This window comes from Pelodiscus sinensis, chromosome 1 (genome assembly GCF_052426305.1).
Source record: "Pelodiscus sinensis isolate ZL-2025 chromosome 1, ASM5242630v1, whole genome shotgun sequence".
Classification (NCBI taxonomy): domain Eukaryota; kingdom Metazoa; phylum Chordata; order Testudines; family Trionychidae; genus Pelodiscus; species Pelodiscus sinensis.
In genome coordinates, this window is record NC_143052.1 from 155,532,011 (window position 1) to 155,555,206 (window position 23,196).

The 23,196-nt window shown below is 41.9% G+C and overlaps 2 protein-coding genes across 7 annotated transcripts in view; one reads left to right on the top strand and one right to left on the bottom strand.

Annotated features, from left to right (window-relative positions):
• Positions 1-23,196, bottom strand: part of CMSS1 (cms1 ribosomal small subunit homolog) — a 356,232-nt gene that overhangs the window by 168,452 nt on the left and 164,584 nt on the right. The window lies entirely within an intron of this gene.
• The window catches only part of FILIP1L (filamin A interacting protein 1 like), a 297,957-nt gene that overhangs the window by 123,485 nt on the left and 151,276 nt on the right, over positions 1-23,196 (top strand). For 2 of the 3 annotated variants that reach the window (XM_075914071.2, XM_006130685.5), the window contains exon 2: positions 9,479-9,554. The exons of the other annotated variant lie outside the window; for it this stretch is intronic. The gene's annotated coding sequence lies outside the window, so the exon portion shown is untranslated. The remainder of the gene's footprint in view (positions 1-9,478; positions 9,555-23,196) is intronic. 3 annotated transcript variants of the gene reach the window in all.

Sequence of the window (23,196 nt, forward strand, 5' to 3'; positions counted from 1 at the left end):
TAGAAGCCAGTTGTCACAATACAAACAGAAGTGTCTACCTTGGCTCTTTGTCAACAATAAAGGAGGGAAAAGAAAACAAAGGTTCTCATAGGAGTCTACATTTTGTGTCACCGAAAATAGGCATTTTTTCCAACAAAAGTCATATTGCAGAGTGAACATTCTCACTGTTTTGACACCAACAAGCAGTTTTTGGTGACAAAACATGGTAGTGTGGACAATGCCTTAGTGTACAAGACAAATATTTTAATGAATATACCAAGACATCAATTAGGAAAATAAGTGTAAATGTAAACTGTGTTTAAAATTTTTCTTTTTAAAAGATTGCAATATAACCTGGTTTAGTAAAAATGTTTTGTGGGATATACAAAGACTGTTTGAATTAGAATGCATGGCGATTGTACCCTTTGATAGAATGGTTATTTGCAAGGATTGCTGATAATTTGCATGCACCCTACATGTGATTAAAGGTTAAACAATTTACTTTAAAGCTGAGGAAAATTATCCTACAACTGTTCCACTTACATTTCAATAAAGCTTTCATAGCAAGATAGGAATGCTGTTTATTAGACGCACTGCAAAACATGCAGGGCTTTTATCAGGGGAGCTGTGTGACTGACTTCAGTAGAAGCAGGTTCCTACTTGTATTTATTGGAGTGTCCATTGTACAAGAGCTTTCTGAAGTCTCTATATGTGTATGTAAATATCCCCTCAGCATTATTCAATATCCCAGAGCCTGTACTCGTTATTCAGATTATTGCAATTATAGGAAGTGTAATGAATAAGCAGGCAGTGATGCTAAACATGCTGCATGTTTCTCTCTTAGCTCCAGTTTTTTGGAACTTTATTTCATTATGTCACATTAGGGCCCAACCCTGTGAACTGCTGAGCAGCCTCAACTTCAGGACATCAAATCACAAGATAATGGCTTAATTTTCCATATCAAAACCATGTTTTTTCTTCTCCAAATTCTCACTACTCTCATGCATCCATCTCCTCCTCTTCCCCACTTCCATAGCCCACATCTGCATTGCCAGATGCTAGCTGTCAGCTTTACTAGTTGTCAGCTTTATTATTTCTGTATTCATTTTGTTGCTGCTCTCGTTTCCTTTGCACCATTTACTCAGCATGTATCACAACAAATAAATATAATGTTTGTAACTTAAATGTAATACAATACATATCTATATCTATTCTTCTTCGTCCTTGCCACTTCCCTATTAAGGGTCGGCAACTTTCTGCAGCATTCTTCCAAAACTCACGCTATCAGACTGGTCCAGCAACATCTGGTCCATGGACTGTATCTTTGGACTTCCCTCTTGGCTGTCTTCTATCCAATATCATTACAAGTGGCATCCTTCCAGTATAGCTCTCCAATCTCTACTGGCTACACCCACACCAACATGGCCTAGACCTCCGTTAACTTGTCTTCAGTTGGAGAAAACATGCCCCTTACAAACATGTTTCATTCCCTATCAGGAAGTGTCTAAACATTTTACCAGCTCAACATCTTCATTTTCATGACAGAAAGCAAACTGATTTCCTTTCTTGTGACTACCCACATCAAAGTATATAGTTTTACACCTTCTACCCTACTGGCATTTTTGTCACAGAGAACTGGGATGAGTTGCCATTGGCATTACTCTGCTTCAGGATGATCTTGGTATCAGGAGAGCACCAGCAACCATTTAGTCTAATGGCTGACATACTTCCACTCTTATAAGCTCTCAGCCAGCAATATCCTTTGTGGTGAGTCCTCCTCCCTCGGTTAGAGCCTTGGTCAGTATTCATGCTAGCATAATGTAACATGGTCGAGTAAGTGACAAAGATACAAACATTCTGTTCCAATACCTCTGATAGAGACAAATACCTACAAGACCTTTATCAAGCATTCTTAAAATTACAATACCCACCTGGGGAAGTGAGGCAACAGATTGACAGAGCCAGATGAGCACCCACCTACTACAGGACAGGCCCAACAAGAAAAACAACAGAACACCACTGATTATCGCCTAACAGCCCTCAGCTAAAACCCCTTCAGAGCATCATTGACAATATACAACCCATCCTGGAAAACGATCCCTCACTCTCAGACCCTCACCAGCAGCCCATACACCACACCAAAGGAACACTTACCCAGGAACCAATCCCTACTATAAAACTTGTTGTCAACTCTCTCCATGTATCTATACAGGCACCACCATCACAGGACCTAATCACATAAGCCACACCATGATGGCTCCCTCACCTGCATACCTACTAATGTGGTATATGCCATCATGTGCCAGCAATGCCCCTCTGCCACATACATTGGACAAACCAGACAGTCTCTGTGCCAAAGGATAAATGGATACAAATTGGACATCAAGAGAGTAACATATATAAACCAGTAGGAGAACATTTTAACTTCCAACAGCTACAGCGCAACTACAAAGCCCTTGGCCCGAGCCCTGTGAATCCTACTCAGCTGGCATGGGCTACTGCAGATATCCAATACTAGTATAGACATACCCAGAATGTCACAGCTATTTGCGAGATTGAGCAGATAGTTTACTATAAATAGTTTGCACATATTCTAAGGGACCATGCAAGGTGAAGTGGCTCATTTACAGCCCTGTAGTCACTGGACAAAAAGGGGAGTTAATGGATTACAGATTATTGTAATAAGCCTTAAATCCAGTGTCTTTATTCAGACCATGATTTGTAGCATCTAGCAAAGGAATTCAAGTTCCCAGACTTGTCTTTTGAAAATGCTGGTCAGGTTTCCTGTGAGGATGTGGTGTGATACATGGGTTATAGAGTGATTGCTTTGTGAAAACTGTTTCCCTACAGGGGAATATTACCTCACCCATCTTGTCTTGTTCATATATGTGATGTGTCAGTTTTAAACAGAAAAATGTAGAGAGTAAAAATTAAATATAAAGGAAACATAACTTTTTTTTACATCACTTTGGGTAGTGTCTCTAGTGCATTTCATGTATCTTTTTTTAAGTGATTAAAGCTATTTTATTAAAATTAAAACTTGAAAGTCAAGATGGTTCAAAGGCTTATGTAAATGGGTCCTTTCCACCTTCAGTTCACCAATTTAAAACCTGCCGAGATCAGTGACTGACAGCCATTTTCTTCTGGCATCTATTCAGTGACCTACATGACAGAACTTGTTGATGTACATTTGCAACAGGCAGGCATCTGCCTCGCAAATGCATCTAAGCTGTTAATCTCAGCAGACTGGTCGAGGGCTGAATGGACCACAGAGACTAAACTAGCCTCGAGAAATGGTCCTTCCAAAAATAGGATTGAGGCAAACTGGCAGGCCAGTGTCAGGGGAAGCTTGCCCTGCCAATGCCATGCCCTGAAAATGTATTTTACACATTTCTGTGGATTTCCTAGTCCAACCCTATTAATAAAGTATTAAAGTTCACTTCGATGGTTTTTTTTAAAACACTTGGAAAAAATTGAACAAAAAATACAAAACTGAAAAGAATGCCAAGGATCCAGAGACTACGGGCTAAAGAAGGAATTTTGTGAGAAAACAGATTTTACTTTCAAGTTACTCCAGGTTTAGAAACAGTGAACAACACTTATGAAGCCAAACTTGACTGTGGTCTTAGAACAATTACATTCAGACTTCAAATACTGAAATTTGCTTTGTTTATCCAAATCCAAAGCTTTGATCTATGTCCTTAAAACATTTATTAGTGGGCACGTCAGCAGTTTGCCCATAATGGGTATATCTACACAGCCCATGACAAGTCTTCCAGCCCATTTGACAAGACCAGCTTGCAGGGTTCACACTACTGCTCTAAAAGTAGCTTTGTAGACAACTCTTTCAGGTTGTGACTTGGGCTAGAGATCGAGATGTGAAGCATCGGGAGAAGGGTGGACTTCAGAGCCTGAGATACAGCCTGAGCCACAACTTCAAAGCACTGTCTACCCCAGGCGTGGGCAATAATTTTTGATGGGGGGGAAGGGCACCACTCTTAAGAATTTGGAAAGCAGTCAAGGGCTACACTCTTCCATATTAATAGAGAAGGTGGGGGTCTGGGATGGAGGTTGGGTGCAGAAGGAATTTGCAGTAAGGGATTGGGGTGCAGGAGAGGGTGTAGAGTCTAGGAGGGTGTTTGGGTAAAGGAGGCAGTCGTGACCTGTGTCAGAGGACTAGCATGCAGAGGTTTGGGCTGTAACCTGGGACAGGGGATTGGGCTGCTGGATGGGGGTGCAGAGGGTTTGGGTTATGTGGGGTGGGGAGCAGAGGGTTAGGGTGCCAGAGGCAGGCTCTGGCCAAGAGACTTAACTGCTTGACTCCCAGCTAACAGCCTTCTCAAGCAGACACCCTACCTGCTCCACCCTTGCACAAGCTACAGGGGCCATGTGGTTTTTGAACAGCTATGAGCCTGATGAGAAGGGAGGAGGTTGACAACAGGCAGCGCCCATTAGCTGGAAACAGCAGCATACCAGAATGCCAAATTGACACAAGATACACAAGAGTAAATGGAGCCTTCCCTGCCCCCTTTATGTTCCTATACAAGGACCATTCACATTTGCAGATCCTGCTCTGTCCTGACTGAAAAGGCTGCTGATGCAAAGTTAATTATGTTCTTGCCACTGCTCCATCAAAATATACCACTCCTGAAATACACAGCTTAAAAATCCACTTTGCAAAAAGCACGTTTTTCAAGATTAATGATAATTCTTGAGACACTTTTTATTTTTGCGTAATTCTTTTACATAAAAAATGTACAGATGTTTGCCTGGGAGCTTTCCAACAATGTTTTCAGATAGTTCTCTGCTAAAAAATGTTCACTGTGAAATGGCATCTGATTTTGTTCCTTGTGTAAACTTGATTGGTTTGTCAACTTTGCAAAACACATAAAAGTCATTTTATTATAATGACTTCAGAGTTTGAACATATATTTTCATTCTAAATTCCTTCAATATATCTTTTGGCTTTAAAAATATTAATAAGCAATATTATGAGAGGGAGGTCATAGGAATTTATATATACTCCATTTAAATAGAAACATGTACTATAACAGTTTGGTGGTCCAGCGTGAAGGATTACTGTTAATTTAGAAGTGCTATTTTAATATTTAAAGGGCATAACTTCTCTTGCATATATATTATTGAAAGGGCAAAACTGCAGAATTGCAAAGAATAACAATATTTGATGTTTTCTTCAAACAATGAACATAATATTTTGTATATCATATTTTAGATTACAGACGTGTAATACAAAGCAGCCCTTCTCTATTATGTCTGACTTTCTGACAATGGAAGAATGGAAGGTCATACTGTGAAAACATGACAAATTCTGAGAAATTAAAAAAATGTATCCACAGGTTGAACCTCTCTAGTCCAGCACTCTCTGATCCAGCAACATCCGTGGTCTGGCATGATTTTAGTCTGCTGTCCACTTATCATGGGTGTGGCCAAATTTCCCATGGTCCTATAAAGTTTGCTTATAGCCACCAGTCCTGGCACTCACTGTTCTGTCATTTAGCTTTAACTTACCCCGAAATGTCTTATAAGTGTCCAGTAAGCAACTGAAGTGTTGGTAATGCTGCTACACAATATTGACCTACTGTGGTTCGGAAAATTCTCTAATTTAGCACTGGTCAGGTTCCAAAGGTGCCGGACTAGAAAGGTTCCACCTGTACAACCTGTCTGAAATATAGAATAAAGATGAAAACATTTATGGCATTTTGACAATGGAAAGATATTTAAACATATAACTTTCGAAAGAAACTGGGTAACCAAATGCCTTTTGTTGATCTGGTGGGAATGCTGAAGGACCATATAAATTCGGGGTGGACAAAAGGGCTTCTTCGGGCCAGATCCAGCCTGCCAAGCGGGTGGATCTGGCCCACGGAAAATCTGCTGCTGCTCCGCCCCCAAACCAATTAGGGCCTGGGGGCAGGGGAGCACGTGAAGCCTCCTCACACCCTGCCAGGAGCACATGGTGCTGTGAAGCACCAGGTGCTGCTCACAGGGCAGGGGGTAGGTCAGGAGTAGGGTTTGCGCACTCCCCCGCCCCCAGTCCAATCAGCTTCCTTCGCCTGCCCTAGCCACGTGCTCCTTGCAGGGGAGGAGGAGGTTTCCTGTGCTCCCCCGCCCCCACGTCCTGATTGGCCTGAGGGTGGGGGAGCATGCCAAGCCTCTTCCAGGACATGGGTGCCTAGTGGGAAGGGGGGGCAAAGGGGCTCTCCCATCCCCAGACCACTTATGGTTTAGGAATGGGGTAGCCCCACCCTTTCCATTTAGGTCCCGCTCCTTCCTATCTGGGCCCCGCCCCTTCCAGGGTGGCACAGTGCTGCTTCAAAAAATTTTGAAGTGGCCCCTGGGCAAAAAATATTGCCTACCTGATATAAATAGCTTATACAGGTTGAACCTCTGTAGCCATGCACTCTCGGAACCTGACTGGTGCCAAACCAGAGAGTTTGCTGGGCCACAGGAGGTCAATATTGTATAGCAACATTACCACACTTCCATTGCTTGCTGGGCTCATAGAAGCCATTTAGGGGTAAATTAGAGCTAAATAACAGCACAGATCACTGAGAGCCAGAACTAGCGGCTTTAAACACACTTTATGGGACTGCAGGAAAATTGGCTGGACATCCAGATAACGGAAATCATGCTGGATCACGGATATTGCTGGACCAGAGTGTGCTGGACTAGAAAAGTTCTACCCGTATTAACAGGAGCACAACACTAAGGAGAGAAGTATGACAAAGAAAACAATAGAACTCTCCAGGGTTATTAGAAAAAAACAAAACAAACTAAACCCATCACTAAGTTTGCTGCTATCTAAAGAGTGATTAAAGAAAGCAAACAGCTGTTTGGTTCTTAACAAAACAGTTCTGTCACAATGAGTTAAGAGCTATTACACTGTCATAAAGTAACAAACAGCTGTGAAATTGGTCCAAATTTACTTTTCCCCTTTGGATTATTATTCTATTAAGTACTGCAATGAGATGGGATTTGCCACATAGAGCCAGCCCACTGGTCTATCAAGTCCAAATCTAATCTGCTTCTAAGACTGTCCAGTAACTGATGCATGAGAGAAAAGTGAAAATACATAATAAAACCATAGCTAATTATGCAAGATTATACATCAGTAGAGCTCTGCACAGATACAAACTTTGTATCGGCATCCGCATCTATATCCACAAAAATTAGCTGAGAATATCTGCACTGATGTCCGCAGATGAGGCAGACCCATGGATATAAAGTGTATATCCATAAATGTGCAGGGTTCTAAATACAAAATTTGTATTCACATACATATCTGTAAAAATGAGCCATGGATATTGCATCCTATTTGCATTCACATCCACATTTCTATAGATCAGGCAAAGAGTTCTTCCCCAACTCTGAAGCCTACATTTCAATTCCTCTTACTTTAGATCATCACTGATCATAAAAGTATTTGGTATTTTTTGTTTTTAAAGCTATAACAACTTAATGGCTTTCTTGCAGCCAAGAATTCAACTGGCTAACTATATGCAGGTGTGAAAAAAGTACTATCTACTATTCACTCCCACAAAGGAAGGGAGACTAGCTGATTGTCTAATATCTTGGCTTACCACTAACACCTACAATTTGTTATTTTCTTTTCGCTGCAAATGTAGCACTTTGCATAATAACTTAATTGAGCTACATGGGGAATATTCCTGTAACTTCCTCAAGTCCCTCTAAAAAATAAACTGCACTGGGGAATGAACCGGTTACCCAGGAGGAGGGGCTAGATTAGCTCCCTGCCTGCTAAAGGCAGGCTGTCACTCCAGCCCTGCGGGAGGAGAAGGGGGGCACCCCTCCAACCCAGTGGCATGCAAAGCCTAGCAGGGCTCGAGTGCCCCTCCCCCATTCCACCTCCAATTTAATCAGTTAACCCGTCAAACAATATGTTTAACTGGTTAAACAATTTGAAAGAAATGTAACTTGAAACAGAATACATAATTGAACTGAATGGGGCCATTAGGCAAATATCTTTGGATCTGTAAACTCTAGGGATTTAAAATCCCAAATAACTGGTTAACCAGTTAAATGTTAGGTTAGCGTTTAACCGATTAACCAGCTAAGCAGGATCCCTGGCCCCGGGGCTGGGTTGGGTTGGGCTGGGCTACTGCCAGGGAGGGGAGGAGGCTGCCACTGGCTCCCAGCCCCACTGGGGCAGCTCTCCACCCATGGCAGTATCCTGTAAGCATCACCCAATGACCAATTAACCAGTTACCTGTTCACATTGGAAGTAAACCCCAAAGTATATTTCATTAAAATGGACAATATTGTTCTAGCTAACAAAACATTAATCATCTTATTATAAAATTGACTAGAATAGGATTACAGTATATGGTACACTACCTGAAAAAGCACTACCTGTTGGTGGACTATGACATGACCTGTCAGTGACTTGGGAAAAGAGACAATTCATCATGTCAAAAATGCAGTGAGACATCAGCATAGAGTAGTAGAATTTCACAAATCTTCAGAGTTCACTGAAGAGTTATCCAGAATATATGAGCTAATGCAGACTAACTGGTGCCTTCTCCTTCTGCTCTGTCATTATCTATCAGTAATAGATGGTTTAATCCTAAAATTATATTATGTGGTTTTCAGTTTGGCACTAGATTCCAGATGCAGTGGGCAAAATATGAAATGTAATTTAGTTTGAAAGGGCTCTCTGTGTGAATTCAATAAATAAGTTGCCCAGTAAGACCAGAATAAAAATTGTTTTTGTAATTCCAAAAAGTCACATTCAGCTTTTGCTTTTTCTTCTTTATTAGGTTTTTGCTTTTTCTGAACACAGACATCGCTGATTTTATGCCTCAGAGTACAAGAGGCTTTTGGTATTTTTGTCTAGTGCTTTATTTTAGTGACCAGCCTTTATCTCCCTACATCATCAGCTCAACACTCTGTAACACACATGAAAAAAACAAAGTTCCTAACCATTTAATGATCAATATCAGTGCAACACCATTTCTCTGTCATGTCCCCAAATCTGCTATACAAGAGACACTGAACTACACAACAAAGAGGCATGCCTGAAATAGCTGTTTGCCCATTTTAGCTAATAAACATGAATATTTTTAATAGAAAATCCCAAAGTAAAATTTGCCGTATTTTTCTATTTTTCATTATGAAGAAAAATTACATTTTTACTGTTTTATAGGCAGAAGAAATATTTTTTAAAATAAAATACAAATAGAAAGAACACAATTTATATATTTCTTTCATGGACACAAGCCAATTACAAATGAACATGGTCTGTAGACTTTGTAATTTAGATTGTAGAAATTGTAAGGAGAAACAGACTTACTACTAAAATTATTTTTCAGAAATTTACCAAGTTAGGGTATAATCTGAAGCCCACTTAAATCAATGGATATCTTTGCATTAACTTCAATAGGTTTTAGGAGCAGGCATTTAAATAATGCTTACCTATGCTTGTTATAAAACTGTGTTATGAACTTTTTTTTTTTTCCAGATTCATACTATGACACATATTTCTGGACACTGCTACAGTATGTGACCGAGTTTTCAAAAAGAAAACTATAAGACTGGTAGGAAAGATTTTATTTTCATGTTTTAAGAAGTTAATAAATAATCAGTAATGCAGGTTGAACCTCTCTAGGCTGTCTTGGAAAGTGTCTGTTAATCAAACGTGTCAAAGTTTTTCCAAAACTCCTGGTCCTTGGTTTCTTATATCTCCTGAGCTGAATTTAGAATGGTTCATTTATCTGAAGAAGTGGGTTGTACTCATGAAAGCTCATGATACCATCTACATGTTTTGTTAGTCTCTAAGGTGCTGCAGGGCTATTTGTTGTTTATTACGTTTTTTCTATTACAGACTAACACAGCTACCCCTCTGAAATTTGTGCTAAAGGGTACTGTGTTAACATAACCCTTAACGTGAAGTAGGTACTATTTCATTGCACTAGCAATGACTACATAGGGCAGTTACAGCTCAATTAATGCACACTTCAGTTTACATCCGTGTAATTGGTACTGTTGGCTTGTGTAGACAAGCTATCACATAACACTAGCAGTTTCTTTTAGATGTTGTGAGGAGGAACTGAACTGTAGTCAGGCCTACCAAGTTCTTGTCTCTATTAGTTCCTTGCTCTAACCAGTATACATACTCCCAATTCAGTTCTACTCTTTCAGGACTGATTTGACAGTATCCCTAATCGCATGATTTTCTGAGGTAAACCTCCATTCATGGATGATAAGGTAAGGAAACCTTAAAACACCGTGCCATTTCTGTACAATTTCTTCCTCCAAACTCTCGCTCTTCTCTTCATATAACAAAATCTATCCAGGTTCCTCAACTAGTTGTGTCTCATCTATGATCATTCTTCCTCAGAAGCTTATGCCCTAAAAAATCTGCTAGTCTCTAAGGCAAGCTTGGGCAAAATACAGCCCCAAGACGGATCCAGCCCACCAAGACACCAGATCTGGTCCGCGGACACTGTGGGGAGCCCCAGGCAGGCTCTCTGCTTGCCTCGCCCCACGCACACGCTGCTCAGAAAATGGCTGCCAGGCCATTTCTCTTTCAAAACTTGGCCCAGGGTGTGTGTGGGGGGAAAAGGCTTCAGGCACTGACCACATCCCCAGCACAATCCCATTTGCCAGTTTCTGACCAGAAACTGGTCAATTGGAGCTGCCTGTTTGAAAAATAGGCACCACACGAAGCACCTCGCCTCCCACTCTGGGTGGTAGCTAATCACACATGCACATGACCCTGCAGCTTGTGTGGGAGTGGAGCAGGCTGCCTGCCTGAGAAACATGCTGGGCTGCTGGCCAGGAGTCACCCAGATAAGTCTCCCAGCCAGAGCTCCAGCCCTTCCCTTCCCCAACCCTTTGTCCCTCTCACTCCACATACCCAAACCCTCTGCCTCCCTTGTGCACCCATATCCCCTCCCAGATTCGGCACATCAATCCCCTGCTTCAAATCACAATCCTATCCTGTACTAGGTCACAATTCAAACCTCTGCCCCCCAGCCCAGTGCCCCAGGTCACAACTGCCTCCTTCTCTCACCTAGACCCCTCCTGCACCCCAATCTCTTACCCCAAGCTCCCTTCTGCACCCAAACTTTTTCCCAGACCCTGCATTTTCTCCATTAATATCATGGAAGACTGCGGCCCTCAACCACATTTCAAAATTTTGGATTGGCCCCCCCCCATCAAAAATTATTGCCCACCCCTGCTCTAACCATAGCTAATGGCTACTTCATGCCTCACAATATAAAGAGCTACCCACCAACTGTAATGCACAAATTCAATCAAAATCTGCATATCCCTGATCTGTCACAAGAACAATCTCAAACACAGAATTAAAATCACCATCCACAATGCCACCACTTTCCCTGTTAAATTCATCCATGAAAATTGTCATCACTTCTCATTCTCCTTGCCCCAAAGAATCTCCTTCCCATTTGCACATTCCTTATTATTTCCCGAGAACGTAGGCAAAAGGAAGCAAGGAGTGGTCCTGTACCAGCAATGTCCCTCTGCCAGGTAGACTGGCCAGACCAGACAGTCTCTGCATCAAAGGATAAAAGGACACGAATCAGACTTCAGGAATGGTAACACACATAAGCCTGTGGAACAACTGGATTATTCTTTGGGCAATAGGCGAGGAGCCTTTGGACTGGAGCTATTGAAGCATGATTCATGCAGGACAATGGGAGTCTTTGCACTGACTTCAAAAGGCTCTCAGTCAGGATATGAGATTCAAGGTTGCTTCATTTTTTTCTTCATCACACCACCTAGTGCTGGGTGTTGCACAAACACCTCTCCAAGGGGAAATCTGTCTCCTGCACCCGGAGTCCCCCGGCTGACAAATCATATCTTTAGGGGAAGGCGTTTGTGTCTCTTAGAAGGAGCAGGGCACACAAACGGGGGCGAGAGTTTCTTGTCTGAATCTGTCTCTGCTCAGGCTGTACCCAAAGAGACAATCTGCAGCTCCCTTTGTGCATTTACCAGCCAGTTCCTCCCTCCCTGTGGCTGTCCACTAAAGCCAGGAGGAAAATGAAGCTCTGGCTCAATTTTGCTTTCCTACTAGTAGCTTTGGAAGGCAGAAGTTTCGGGGGAACTTCCCAGCACATTATTCTCTCTCCAGAGGTGTCTCAGTCCAGCCTTACCCTGTGACCTGACTCTTACTCTGTCACTAACCCGCCGTAGCAGCCCCACTATGCCTGGGCCGGGGCTACATGGTTCAGTCTGCAATCCTCCTACAAATGGATAGTGATCAGGGCTGGAAGCAGTGCTAGGGAAACTGTCCTCTGTGGGGGCATCTGGTTCATCCTTTTCCAATCCACATGTGCAAACTGGGTCTCAATGCACGGCGTGGGCACTGCACACGAGGGACAGGACACCATCAAAACCAAATGCAGCCCACTAAGCCACCAGATCTGGCCCACGGATGCAATGTGGAGCATCAGGCAGGCTCCTTACTTCCCTTGCACCACCTGCACGCCGCTCAGAAAAGCGGCGGCCACAATCGTTTCTCTTTCGCAGCTGAGAGTCCAGAGGTTTAGGGAGAAAGGCTTCATGTGCTATCCTTCCCCCAGCATAATCCAATTAGCCAGTTTCTGGACAATGGGAGCTGCCTGTTTGAATAACAAGCAGCACATGATGCACCATGCCCCTCTCACCTCCGGCTCACAGTTATTCACACACATAGACTGTCTGAGAAATGTGCTGGGCTGCTAGCTGAGAGTCACCCATGTATTTCTCCTGGCCAGAGCCTGCCTCTGGCACCTCAGCCCCTCCCTTCCCCAATTCTCTGCCCCTCACTTCTGCCCCCCTACTCCACATAACCCAAACCCTCTGCCCCACTCCTGCACACATACCCCTCCCAGATCTGGCACCCCAATCCTCTGCCCCAGATCACAATCCCCTCCTGCCCTAGGTCATAACCCAAAACCCTGCCCCCAATCTCCTGCCCAAGGTCACAACCCAAACCTTGCACCCTCTCCTGAACCCCAGTCTCTTGCCCCAGGTCACAACAGCCTCCTTCCCAGGCAAACTCCCTCCCAGACCCTATACGCCCTTCTGCATGCCAGTCCCTTACCCCAAGCTCCCTTCTGTACCCAATCTCCATCCCAGATCCAGCACTTCTTCCATTAAAATCAAGAAAGAGTGCGGCCCTCGACCACTTTCCAAATTCTTGGCATGGCCCCGCATCAATAAATATTACCCATCCCTGCTCTAAGGAACCACAGGACTCCTTGTTGTTTTTGCAGATTCAGACTAACATAGCTATCCCCTCTGGGACTCATCCACAGAAGTTATGCAGATCTCCCTCATCTTGGGAATCTGGGTTCTGAGAGCTTTCACTGTGGTATAACACTGATCAGCAGAATTGAAGATGGGACCTCTGGAGCTTAGTGCATGAGCTTTAACGCATGCACTTAGCTAATGCTGTAGAGTAGACTGAGTATTATTCTCTCTGCTTCCCGCCGGCTGGTTCTTTCCCCCAATCTCCCCCAGCCAGCCCCGCTCCTCCCAATCCCCTCCCGGCCAGCCCCGCTCCCTGCAGCCAGTCCCTCTCCCCACGATCTTCCCCAGCCAGCCCTGTTCCACCCAACCTCCTCCTGGCCAGCCCTGCTTCCCGCCGGCCAGTCCTCTCTCCCCCCCCCCCCCGTTCCCCTCCCCCGGCCCCCCCTCCTGTTCTGAGATCATGTGTGTCCAGTATTTTTTTGAAAGCCATCTGGTAACCCTACTTCCTCACTCTTCATCTGTTTTTGTCGTCTTAGATTGTAAATGGTAAGGCAAGATTCTCCTACTGTGTATTAGTGCAGCATCCAGCACCGTGATGTCCTAATCCTGGCACCTTGACTGGGGAGTACTACAATACAAATAACAAGCAGATCCTAAATTCAGGTCATTATTCAGTGTTTCTTCTCTACTTGGGCAGAATTCCCACTGACTTCACTGTAAAATATAGTCATCATACAGGACTCCCTCCTAGCAGGGAAGTTTCTTCATATGCTATGAGCAATCACTTGAGTGTTGATGAGAAGCAATTTTACAAGACTGTGGCTATGTCTAGACTACAAGCTTCTTTCGAAAGAGGCTTTTTCAAAGCGAGCTGCTTTTTCGAAAGAGAGTCTAGATGCTCTCTTTCGAAAAAGCACAGTTTGCATTCAATAGCGCCATTTTTCCAAAGAGTACTTTTGAAAGAACGCGGCTGCAGTCTAGATGCAGGTGAAGTTTTAACTGCGGTTTACTGCAATAAAAAAACTGCCGCATTCTTTCAATTTACTTTCGAAAGAACGCGGCTGCAGTCTAGACACAGGTGAAGTTTAAAAAAAAAAGACTACTTTTTTCGAATAAACTCTGTAGTCTAGACACACCCTGTGTTTGAGTAACATAACATAAGAATGGCCATACGGGGTCAGACCAAAGGTCCATCCAGCACAGTATGCTGTCTGCCGAAAGTGGTCAATACCAAATGCCCCAGAGGGAGGGATCACAACAGGTAATCCTCGCATGATACCTCTCCTATCATCCACTTCCTGAGAAATCTAATAGACATACAAATAATCACAGTGCATCTTAAATATCTAACTAACACAGCCAGTGGAACTCATGGCTGAGCTGAAGCATTATTTTATAATCTGGACAGTCCTGAAGATCACTGTGCCTGATTCAGAAAATGAACTAATTTAGATAGCTGATTATTTAAATCACAAAATAGACTGATACTTTCACTCACATGGATCATCGGCCTGTCTGAGCCCTGGTCTACAAAATAACAAGCAGAGTCCACACTACCAACCCTGTTATTTCGAAATAACAAGGGGCTGGTTATTTCAAAATAATAACTCCTGCTTTCCACAAGGAATAAAGGTTATTTCAAAATAGCTATTTCAAAATAGTGGTAGTGTGGACACTTCACCGCTGCTCTTTTGAAATAACTACTTCCCAGAGTCGTTCAATGTACTGTAATTGCTCCCCAGTGCTTCCTGGGGCTCTCAGTCAAGATAGTGCATCCACATTAAGGGAACCTGCCTTGGACTAATTTCAAGGCTTCTCTGTAGTGTGGATGTGCTATTTTGAAATAAGTTATTTCAAAATCATTTCCTAGTGTAGATATGCCCTAAGATACTTATCTGGCCCCAATGACTATCATAAGATAATTACTTCACAGTCTTCAATTTATTTAGCCTCCTGGAAGTATGGAGGTTATACCCATTTTCCGGAAAAAGACCAAGTCACGGAGAGACTGAGAGTCACTTTTTGACTGGAATTTAGGGGCCTAACTCCCACTGCAATCAAGGGTATTAGGTACCTAACTGCATTTAAAAATTCTGACTCTAATTGATTTGCCTAAAGTCACAAAAAATGTCTGTGGCAGAGCAGGAAATTGAACCCAGAGTTCCAGGCTAGCACCCTGACCAACAGGCCAATCTTCTAGTATCCATATGATTAAGACTGATGATACAGAGTCTACCAGTTGTAATCCAGGCACACTAATTTTATCCCATGTGGAGAGCCAGGTTTACATCATTGATGTGGAGGAAAAGGAGAAAATATTTGGGGCAGAACACTGAACAACATAGGTGCTGGAATCATGGGTGTGGGTGTGCTGTGGTTCTCACTATATAAAGGGTTTACAGTTTGATTCAATGGCTCTTAGTGCCCCCATTATAAAAACTGTTCCAGCATACCATGTTTTAAAGCACATCATAAGGCTCCTCAGCATTGCTCTGCAGAGTCCCACTTGGCTGTTTCGCAGAATGCAAAACAAAAAAATATTTACTCAGATGGAACCACAGCAGCATTCCTAAGGTTGTACAAGCAGCAGAAAGTAAATGTAATTTGTTTAGACTCCATCATAAGATGGCACCTTTATTTCCTTCCCCAACTACCACCACAAACTTTGTTTGAGTTCTCAGGCTGGAATACTGGTTGTCTGACCCTACCCTACACTCTCGATATCAGGAGGATTAACAGAAACCATTTTTGTTTTCTCAGAGGAATTTTGCTGCTTTCCTTTGCAGCATGGCATTAAAATTCTCTTATAGTCTCACTGTTAAGATTACATTGGATTTGATGAGGAAGAACCATGACCTTGCAAGACATCAGGATCAAAATTAGCGTCAATGCAAAAAATCAGGATCAAAATTAGCGACAATGCAAAAAAAGGAAAAAAAGGAAGAAACAAACTTTAAAACTTGTGGCAATTGTTAAGTGCTACTTGGTGATTGACCAAATAACACATGCTCCCTAGGAAGATAATTGAGAGCCTGAACAAGAACATCCAGAAATATTCCAGTTTGTGCAAACAACTTTAAAATTACATCATTCCTTCAGGCTTCACTAACAATACATTTTAATCTTGTACTGAACGTGTGGTGTGTATAAATTGGCATCTAATTCAGTTGAGATACAAGCAGCAAGGTTCTTCAAAGATAAATTATCTTGGATGGAATGAAAAAGTTGTTTAATACTTACATAAAATTTAAGGGATCGAGATTCATTTTCAAGTTAAGGCCTTGATTCAGCAATATGTGCCTAACTTTAAGCATGTGAGTAATACTACTGACATTAATGGGACTAGACATGTTCTTAATGTTAGGCACCTTCTGAGATACCTTGCTATATACAAGATTTAGATGAAAAATTAAATATCAAGATTTCCAAGTAACCAGTTTTCATTTTGAAACTCTTTCTGAAGAAAGGAAAAAGTAGTATAAGAGAGTCTAACAAGTACAAGAATATGTACTTTACCTACCTTTTGTACGAGGTGTTTTACAAAGTTCACAGTACCCTCAAGAAATGAGTATCGTTATATTATCTTGTAAGTAAGAGGCAGCATCAGAAACAAAACAGGAATCCATTTGCTGGAGTTATCAGCAATGCAATCCCTGTATGTTGAGATGTAAGTTCAGTTATAGAATCCTATAAAGACCAACATGATTTAGACTAAATATAAAGAGAATTTCCTTACATCTTAAGGAGACTGTGAAATAATTTTCCAAGGAGAATGGTGAAAGGCTCATCCCTGGAAATACTAAAAACTGGACTGGACAAAGCAGTAGGCAGTAACTGAAGGGAACAGCCCTGCATTGGTGAGTTGATCAATTATGAGAGACTCTTTTCCCCATTGTATCTCCAATAGCTATCAACATTCTCTAGGAACTTGGTGAAGAAAGGTAGAAGTTTTGGTTTGGTGCTGCATACATACAAGGCTAGCAGTTACAGTTCCATGTTAAAATGTCAATTAACATGCTCAAAAATACTTGCAGATTCCTGATAATGAATCAATCCCCTCTATTATACACTATGTCAAGAGAAGCCCAGATTATTTCAGCCTAAAAAGATGTATGTATGATAACATTTTTTTTAATCTTATCATATCAGGTTGGCTTCATCATGCATCAATTTAATCACCTCTCCCCAGGCAGCCCTTGCGTAAACTCCATTGGGAGGAAGGAGATGTTGAAAGATAAAGGAGCCTGAAGCAGTTCCCATACTGCCTTTTTGATAAATGTGATAATCAGCTTGTAGTTGGTTTCACAATGTCAATGGCATTAAACTATCATAAGATGCTTTCTAACAGTGGGGATTACTCTGTCATCTTTCTTTTTAATGGCATATCTTGCAATGAAGAAATTTGTTTTTTGACCACAAGAGCACTTACTCTCATTTAGCGCTCTCATGGAAGTGACTGTTTCTTACTCAATAGTAGACCTGAGTCACAGTTTGATAAACATGTTCTAAGCTGCCCTCAAACAGTAGTAATACATAACGTTTTCCTCTGATTCCACACGCATATTATCGTTCTTATGAGACGCATCCCTTCACAAAAAAGCCAATTCCTCAGGATTTTGCAGGGTGTTACCCCAAACTTATATTGTTGCCGCTCATTAACCTAAGATTTTTGTTCAAATAGGGACACTGGACATCAGACATTTCTAAATTCCATTATCTCCCCTCTACAGCGTTTGTACAGTGAGTACAGAAGAGAAAACTGGCAATGTCTTAGGATTTAATATAGATTAGTTCCTAAAATTCTCCTTTCAAGAACTATTCCTTCCCAATGCTCCAAATGTAGTTAAGATAGCACGTATGTAGGACTGGTTTGGTCAGTTCTGCCCAAAAGGCCTTTCTGAGTTAAGTAATATCTCCAGTAAGTCATTTAGTTTGACAGTTCTTCTATTGCATGCAATCTAAGAATGCTCAGTGACAGCAAAATAAATCTTATTACAATTTATATTAAAAACAGCAAAAGTAGATCATTAGTTATGGTCTCGGTGCCATCATGAAAAGCACCATAACTAACTGCCTTCTCAGCAGAGAGGTTAAGGATTGTCTAGACCTGAAGAACCATCTAATGCCTGAAGATGGTTTCTCTAGATCAGGGTTGAGCTTTGTCTAGAATACTGTCTGCCTAGCTCATTCATAGCCACTGTCCATGATGTTTCTGATCTTTTAACGAGACTTCCTCATTCTTCAGGATTGCAATCACCTTTTGCCAGTACTAATTATCCATGGAAAGCTTCAGCGGCAACAGCAGACCTTAAAGTCTTCAACAAATCTGATGGGGAACATGTATTAAAATGTAATGTCTCAGCTCCATTCCATACATAATTTAAATACCCCTCCAACAGAAGGGTAGCAATTTCATTTCATTCCTGTCATAAGAACTTGGCACAGTTCTGTATATAGAAACATGAATAATTTTCTATGGAAATAATTACTCATAGCAACTACCATTTTCAAAATAAAGCATAAGACACGTGACGTTATTCTGCCTTGCCACTGTACAATAGTTAAAGGATGGAAAAAAACCATGTTATAATACCAACTTCCAAGAACTGTAAGTTGACATCGAAATTCTTCATTACACACTATTACATTCGGGATATCATTGGAAGCCACTGATAAATTTATAAGCTAGTACTCCATCTAGAGCATTTATTTTACATATGTAAATATCTGAAACCCAATTAACTCATCAACTGAATTTCAGTGCATTACACTGGACTTGAATTCATTTTTATTATGAAGGGTTTTTTTAAATGTACTTTTACCTTGGAAAGATGGGTGTTAGCTTCCTATGCCTAAATTTGCTTTGTACAGAGCACTTTCTTGTACTAAACAAATGATTTTTCATTTTCTAAATTTCCATGAGAATTAATCTCTACTTTCAAAATCATGGATAATTAAAAAACAAAGTAAAATACATTGTGTACAGGCCAAAATTATTAAACTTTGATGCCTAAAGTTAGGCTCACAAATCCATGTTTAAGTATCTGCATGAAAATTGCCTGATTTTCAGATGTACTCAATGTCTGCAACTCCAAACAAAGTAACTTTTGGGCATAGCAATTTTCATTCAACTTTCCTTCTTCAAAGAGCTGTCAAACTCACTCCTCAGAAGAGGCCTGTGAAATACATCATTCAATATTAACCTCATCATTCAGAAAAAATGGAGGTATGGAGAAGCAACTTGCTTAAGACTACACACAATGACTGTGTCACTGGAGAAAGTTCTTGACTCTTTGTCTTGCTTATTGGACCTCCCCCTCCCCCCGGAAGTGCTTTTCCAAAAAGATTTTAAAGTACTCATCAGATTAACTTCCACTGTTCCACAAAGCTGAAACGACAATATTTTCTGACATTTACCCCTTTCCCCAATGTTCCAGGTCCCATTTCCTCCACAATGAGGAGGAATTAGGACATTGTTTGTTTGCCTGTTTATTCCACCTATGCTGTCTCCTCCCGCCCCCCGTCAAACGTGGGGGAAGAGAATGATCTATAGGAGCAGCCCCCAGATGCTAGGGTTGCCAGGTATCCGGTATTAACCTGGACAGTCCGGTATTTTCACCTCCTGTTCGGTTAAAAAAAATCCGAAAATACCAGACATCTGGCAACCCTACACACACTCAGGAACTGGGCCCAGCCCCCGAGTCCCCCCCCGACCCAGTCCCCGGGCCTCTCCCAGACCCTCCTCCAGCCTCACCGTTCTCTCCCCCCCCCCCCACTTTCCTGTTTCCGCATGGCAGCTCTCTTCCCACACAAAGTAAGAAAAGAAGATGGGTGCTGGAAAAAAAACCAAAAAACCGTAAAGGCCTTAAAAGGGCCATGCTGGGTTTTTTTTTTGGGGGGGGGGGGGTTGGGGGGGGGGGTTGTGCTTAATAACTGTCAGGGTCCTTTTTTTCCCAACAACTTTGATCTCCCTCCCTTTTCCCCCCTCAACAGTGGTTTTTTTTGGGGGGGGGAGGGTGCTGTTCGGTATTTTTGGTTAAACGTCTGGCAACCCTACCAGATGCTCTCCTTTCCCTGACCTTCCCACATGCTAGGTTTCCTCCCTTTCTGGCCTCTCATGCATGACAGAGCAGAGGGATTCACCCTTCAGCACCCATCCTCAACACAAAGCCAAAGGAAGTGACTGGGAACTGCACATTCAGTCTCTCTCTTATGCTCTATTCAGTACAGATTCTTACACCACCCTCATCAAAGAAGTATCTGCACACCATCCAGAAGAGCATGAAAAAACTAACATGGCCTTTTTATTTAGTTCATTTTTCTTTTGTCTTTTTCCTGGCGTGGGGGAGACTGCGTGTGTAGGGTTATGTTTTGGTAGGGTGTGTTTTCTCCCCATTTTCCCCTGCAGATTTTCCTTTCCTTCTGCCCCTCTGTAGTATGCTTCTGGGAAGCAAACTGAATTCTACACCCACAGGAAAGTTTATTAGCAGGGGGCGGGAGCTTAAGACCACAGTCTGCGCCTGCTAATTAAAGCTCTGAGACTGTCACAAGTGGAAACCCTGCCAGGGCCAGGATGGGAACAAAGGTCTTAAGTGCCTCCCCACTCACAATAGCAGTTGTGGGTACACCTGGCACTCATGCATCTTGAAAATGCCTGTAATTCCACTGTCACGTCTGCACACCAAAGGAGCAATAGGCCTTGGCTAAATGAGGCAACTGCAAATTCGACAAAACTATTTCTTACAAGTACTTACAAAGCCAAAAGGTGTCTAACTCTCAGGTGGTCTGTATAATTTCACAAGGATTCTGTTCTTAATATTTTTCAAAGTCTGCACATTTATTACTATAGTCTTGCCTAAGCCCTCAAAACTATTTTTATGAGGCCCTGAACAATAATAATAATTCCGGGTCAAATTAAACTTGCTAAAATGAATTATATCTAGTACAAAATCTTAAGATCTAACAGCCCAACAATCCCAATTACCAGGGAGAACACAGGGCTTGTACTGAATGGAATATTGTTGGCTCTATAAATATATTTGAGAGAGTTTGTCGTCTGTGTGTCTGTCCGTCTAAGAACTCCTCTAAACGGTAAAAGCTAGGACTACCACATTCGGTATTCTGCTTCCTCTTATAACTTAAAGCAAGGTAGGGGTTTGGTTGTGGCAGGAAAATAGGATGTGTCTGGAATGGGATTGCTTCTCATAAAACCATACAGAAGAGAGACAGAATGAAAGGGGCTAGCTGGAGGCAAACCCACTTCCCCCATCCGTGACTGTCCCAGTCCCGAGCTCACACCTCTCAGGTGTTTTCTCCCCCTCCCCCCCCCCAATTTGCACAGGAACATTGCTGGCTATTCCCTTTCACCAGCGAGTGAGGGGAAGTGCATAGTTTGCTACATTCCTCACTCTGGCTGGGCAGTACAGAGGGCAGACAAACCTGGGGCATATGCACCCCACACTAACTGTGCCTGCTAGAGCCAGAGTGGCCATGGAAAGTGAGTCTCACCTGGCCCCAAGCTACTGCAGGGAAGCTACTTCTATACTGCACCCTTCTTCCGCAAAAGCTTATGCAAATGAAGCACAGATTAGCATATTGCCATGCGTCATTTGCATAATTAATTAGGGGCCATTTTTGCGCAAGAGGCTTTTGCGCAAAAAGGACCTTTGTAGATGGCTCCTTTTTGCACAAAACCCCCCTCTTGCGCAAGAGCTGTTCTTCCTCATTTTTTCAGGAAGTTCACTCTTTATTATCAATGTACAATTTAAAAGGACAGTACAGTAAGGTAAATTAGATACATGAAATGATTTTACTTCCATTAATAACACTGTCCAAGATTACTAAAATTGAAAGGATATTTAAAAATATCTTGTTTACCTGTAACCAGCAGTACTTTGCATTCACTTTTTTGCATTTTCCTTAGATTTTACTATGAAAACTATTCTTGGATCTATGAACAGCCCTGATGCTCTCAGTATTTTAATTGGAAATGCTGCAAGGAAATTACTATATCTGCAAGACAACACTATTTGCTCTTGAACTTAAAACAATTAATGAAAAAATATGTGCTTAATGTTAAGCTTTATAAAGTAGTGTTTTGACCAGATAGCCTCTTTGAAACTAACTAACTAACTAACTAATTTTCCCCATCAGATTTGTACTGGTAAGAAAGTTGCATAAATAAAGGCCCAATCCTTCAATTCTTAAGGCTTGTCTACATGCTACTTTAATTCTGTAGCATACTTCAGAAGTGTTGACACAATAGTTTGACGCAGTTTAACTCATCTACTTCAAATTCATACCTTATGTTCTTTCAAATACACTTTCCTGAGACTGGTTTACACTAGAAAATTGGAGCTACATCACAGTTGTGAAAAATTCACATTCTGGAAAGATGTAGTTAGAATGACCTACCTAAGTCTCCCATGTAGACAGCACTAAGTTGGTAAAAGAATTCTTCTGTCAATCTAGTTATTGCCTTATGGGGAGGTGGATTAGGCGTACTTCTTCTGTCAGCATATGTAGTGTCTACACTGAAGTACTACAGCAAAATAGAGCCTGTGCTGTTGCAGCATTTCAAGTGCAGACATGCTCGGAGTCTCCTCAGAAAGGCAAGCCCTACTCATATAAGTAATCCTAGTTCATGTGAATAGTCCTACCAACATCAGTAGGATTATTTGCATGAGTAAAAGTCAAAGGATTTTACCAGGTATACCCTCATTTCTGCAGCGTTCTGCTCAGTAGCAAGTGGAGGAAGGAACCTTTAATTTTTAATAAGGGTAACTCTGTTTTTTCTAACTACACATATTCAGACTGCAAAAAAAGTAACATTCTGCTGTCAGAAAAATATTACAATTTATTACCTGTGATCATGCCTTGCATTCTAAATGGCATGTACTCAAAGCAGGGGTTGTTCAAGTCTGGATATCCTCTTAATCAAGGTAAATCCACTCTACTATTAACGTGTTTTAAATACTT